The following is a 5000-nucleotide window of genomic DNA, read 5'->3' as shown; positions in this document are numbered from 1 at the left end:
CCTACCTGCCTGCCTGCCTGCATACCTACCTACCTACCGACCTACCTACCTCATAGAATGGAAAATACAGAAAGCGTTCTGGTTTAAACTCCCAAACGATGTTTCTGACCGCCAATCAGTCGGTCGACGATAATCGACCCTCGACCCAACTACTACTACGTCAATGAAAATCGCTACCAAACCCCACCGTCCTTCGACGATTCAAAGAGGAACTAACTTTCGAAGTTACCATCCTGGAGACCAATCGATTGCGATGTAATCGCGATGTTCTATGGTGAATTGTTATATACATGCATACACATATACACACACACATATGTATATATATTTAAATATATATATATATCTACCACTAGTACTAGCACCATCACCATTTTCATCATACTACTATCGCCATCGATATATAACACTAATAGCAATAACTATTATATCTACTTACTCGTTTCTATACGTATGTAGTTATGTACATATACACGCACACATACACAGATAGATAGTAGTTTATAGTTAGTAGCAGTAATAGTAATAGTACTAGTAGTAGTAGTAGTAGTAGTAGTAGTAGTAGTAGTAGTCAGATTCCTAGCTAGCTTGGTAGCTACTTACCTAGACATCCTACCTACAAACCTATCATACTCAACCTACTACTAACTCTCTACTACACCACCACCATCACCACCACCATCACCACCATCTTCTCCTTCACGTCACCCTGAATCCTTCATGTCTATCTCTCTTCGCCCCCGAAGGAACAATGGAACGCTCTGTTCCCGAGGGAATATCAGACAAGAGAACGACGAGTGAATGTTGGAGAAGCGTTCGCCGATGTAACCCACTCCGTCCATTGGTAGACCGTGAGAGAGCACTTCCTGTTAGCCTCGACCCTCGTCCGCAACCAGCCGCAGGCCGCAAGCCTCGACTCCTGCGAGCCGTAACCCCTAACCTCACGCTACTCGCCCTGACCTCCTGCCGACAGCGTAATTGTTTAGAAACCCCTTGATCTGTAATTTCATCGCCTGGCTCCTCTCCTATACTCGAAACATGCTTAACACGATTCTCCCTCCATTCTATCTCTCTCTCTCTCTCTCTCTCTCTCTCTCTCTCTCTCACTCTCTCTCTCTCTCTTTCTCTCTCTTTCTCTATTTTTCTCTCTTTATATATTCTGTATATATATATATATATATATATATATATATATATATATATATATATTATTTTATGGACCTCATCGTTATTTCTCTCTTTTACATCACGCTCGAAGAAATTCGTTAGAAAAGATAAAAAAAAAAAGAAAAAAAAGAAAGAAAAGAAAAAGAGACAAAACGAAAGAATCGCGTGAGATATCAGGGAAAAAAAAAATTTCTCCTCTACAAATAATTCTATTTTTTTTTTCTACTTTCTTTTCTCTTTTTTCAAGCGAGTGTTTCTTTTTCTTTTTTTTTTTTCTGTTTCATTCCGTTTAATAGACCGATCTATTAAACGAGTTGATTTCGTATATATATACACACACACACGTGTACACATTTACAGAGAGATAAATATCGAATAGTTTTGTAATTTATACTTACAATGTCTTCGAGTTTGGAGCATCCCCTTCTCGTGGTGCAAACGAGTGCAACGATAACACCACCGGCGAACATGAGGAAAAGAAAAACCGCAAGTCTCCAACCGTGATCCCTCTGTGGGAAGAGCTTCTTGGCGGCGGGCAATCCGGCGACCTCCGACGTGGAGACGCCGAGACGCGACGCCTTCACTAGAATCGTCCTAAGGCGTCTCGACGCCTTTTCGCAGCCCACCTTCGTCGTATTGTTGCTTTTCGAGTTTGAACTCGATCTTGATTTCAAGTGCACGTGATCCATTTTTTTTATAATTTTTTGTTTGTTCGTTTTTTTGTTTTTTGTTCTTTTTTCTTCTCCTTCTTTTCTCTCTCTCTCTCTCTCTCTCTCTCTCTCTCTCTCTCTCACACTCTTTTTTTACTAATGTAAAGAGCGATGAGAGTCACTTGTCACGTGATCAAACTAATCAAATTTTCCAAACAATCAAACCCATCAAAGTATATTTGATCATAATCATTAACAAAAATAATATCTTCTCACTTTGTCCTTCTTGATAATCATTTATAGTCACTTAAAGTTAATACTTTGTAGATATATATGTATGTATGTATATATATATATATGCGTGTGTGTGTACATTAATATCACTATCATTAAATTAGTAATTATCACGTTCCTTCATGTTGCTAAAATATATACATATACATACACACACACATATATATATATATATATATTTATTTATATGTATGTTCGTGTGTGTTCCTTGTTTGAAACGACGCACTCAATCACTTTTTTTTGTCATTTTATTATTTTCCTTTGAAAATTATCAACACAGATTTTTCAATCTCATTGAACAGTCAATGATAATAAATTATAACACATTACGTCATTCGTCATTGTTCGTCGATCAATGATCCAATTTAAATCGATCGATCGTTATATCTGTAAAATCGAATATATCAATGTTGATTTGTACGTAGAAAATAATCGAAGATTTTTCAAATGGAATATTAAGAGTATGGAATATTTAGGTGGGACTGTTTCAAGGCTGGAAAAAAAATAGACAGGGTTAGAAAAAGAAAAAGAAAAAGAAAAAGAAAAAGAAAAAGAGAGAGAGAGGAAAAGAGAGAGAGAGGGAGAGAGAGAAAGAGAGAGAAAGAGGAAGAGACAAATTTAAGATTTTATAGGATTATATCCACGAACGATTTCATTCTCTTCCTCTCTCTCTCTCTCTCTCTGTCTCTCTTTATCTTTCTTTCTATGATCGATTCACCATAAGCCAGAATAGACGCAATCTTTACGGTACGGTTAATAGACCAAGTCGTTATATTTTTATGGGAATAAAAATGAGAATCGAACGAATGAGAATCGAGCATCGTGGAAAGTTATGCGTCGTTCTTTCTTGTTAGAAATAGTGATAGAGTGAAAAAGAAAGAAAAAGGAGACAGAGAGAGAGAGAGAGAGTGAGAGAAAGAGAGGGAGAAGCCGATGAAGTTGAAAATGACGACAATGATTACGATGAAAAAGAAGAAGAAAAACAAAGAAGAAAATGTTTCTTCAACTACATTGAATGATCTCGAAAAGCAAATTTTTTCCTTCTTTTTTTCTCTCTCTCTCTCTCTCATATATATATATATATATATATATATATTTCTTTTTCTCTCTTTTTTCTTCTCTTTTTTTCTTCGTAAGTTAATGGATCAATCGAGAGGCAATTCCCTCGAGCGTTACGGTTCTCCGAAAAGAAACAAAATTATACGACGCCTCTGATTTTTAGGATCACCGAATATTAAATTATGTCCTTTTTTTTTCTCTTTATTCCCTCTCTGTCTCTATCTCTCTCATAAATATTTGTTACGAAATAAAAAATTATTAATAATAATAATAATAATAACATATCGTATTTCCGTTTCGTTCTAATATCAACATCTCAATGTTTTCTTAAATCTCTTTCGAAGAAAGATTGGCGATTGTTGTTATCGTTGTTTTTTTCTTTTTTTTTTTTTTTTTTTTTTTTTAAGATCGTGATAAATAAAAAAAAAAAAAAAAAAAAAAAGAAGAAAGAAAAATAAGAACGAAAAACGTAGGAAATTAAGATTTATACGAATCTTTCGGAAGAAACGTTAGTAGATCCTCTCTACTTTTTCGAGATCCTATGATCGATATTCCCTGACGACTTTCCGATGTCAAGGGTGAATCACCTCGATCGTGCCATTAAGCTTTCTTTCTCTCTTCCCTCACGCCCTCTTTCTCTCTCTCTCTCTCTCTCTCTCTCTCTCTCTCTCTCTTTATCTTTTGGTGATTCGAGAAAACGGTTCTCTTTTACCGATTTTATCACTTTGTATACGTCAGCCTCTATTTTCCCTTCAGCATCTTTCGTTCTACGTATACGTATCTACGAGAGAATACACATTACATATGTATGTATATTCTCTCTCTCTCTCTCTCTCTCTTTCTCTCTTTCTCCATCTTTCTTTATCTTTCTCAGAACACAGAGATCCATTTTATCGAAGAAGCACCCATTGCTGATTTCAAGGATATTTCGATTAAATGCACTAACGTAAACGTTACTTTTTCACGTGGACGATGAACATTTATTTTCTTTCAGTTATTGCCATGATTGAAGAAGTTAAAAATGGATGGGTCAAGGGAGGAGTAAGCCAGTGGGCTGAGCGGCGAAAAAGAAAAAAAAAAAAATAAAAGAAAATTAATTCGGAAAGATTAGAAAAATATTCGTGGAAATTTAATTAGAAGAAATTATCGCGAAATTTAATCTCCGCGAAGGCGAAAGAGGATGGATAAAAAGAAAAAGAAAGGAAAAAAAAAAAGAAAGAAACAAAAAAAGAAAAAGAATGGAAATGAAAACAAAAATGAAAAGAGAAGAAGTAAAAAAAAAATTACAAACGGGGATGAATTTTTTTTGGGCTTTACGAGAAAACCTGAGATGAATGAAATATATATATATATATATATATATATATATATATATATATATATATATATATAGGTCGCGATTATAAATGATACATTTGCATTATTTAAATAATTATTATTATACAGAAGTTTATCATATAATTGCATCTTAAATGCTGAATTTTCTTCTACACTGTTTTATGAGAAAACTGATATAAATTATATATGTGTATATATATATATATATATATATATATATATATATATATATATATATAGGGATAACAATTATAAGAGCAATGCATTTACGTTATTTAAATAATTATAGTATAAAAATGTATCGCGTGAAATATTAAATGTAAAATTTTTTTTAAATGTTAAAACGTAATTGAAACTTAATGGAATAAAGATAACGTTTATAAATAATATTTGAATCATTTAAATAATTATAGTATAAAAATTTATTTTATACGATAATTAAAGGTAGAATATTTTCTTTATGCCTATCGGAGGAAAATTGATATAAACAAA

General features: G+C 33.5%; 2 long non-coding RNA genes across 2 annotated transcripts in view; both read right to left on the bottom strand.

The window, feature by feature from the left end:
• Nucleotides 1–5000, bottom strand: part of LOC124956329 — a 52569-nt gene that overhangs the window by 28006 nt on the left and 19563 nt on the right. The gene's annotated exons all lie outside the window — the stretch shown is intronic.
• Nucleotides 1872–5000, bottom strand: part of LOC124956331 — an 11649-nt gene continuing 8520 nt past the window's right edge. Inside the window, exon 3 of the long non-coding RNA XR_007103212.1 lies at nucleotides 1872–2498. This is a non-coding gene — a long non-coding RNA (uncharacterized LOC124956331). The remainder of the gene's footprint in view (nucleotides 2499–5000) is intronic.

Source organism: Vespa velutina, chromosome 21 (assembly GCF_912470025.1).
Source record: "Vespa velutina chromosome 21, iVesVel2.1, whole genome shotgun sequence".
Taxonomy (NCBI): domain Eukaryota; kingdom Metazoa; phylum Arthropoda; class Insecta; order Hymenoptera; family Vespidae; genus Vespa; species Vespa velutina.
Note: the sequence above shows the minus strand (reverse complement) of the source record. Positions and strands in the feature narration are given on the sequence as shown.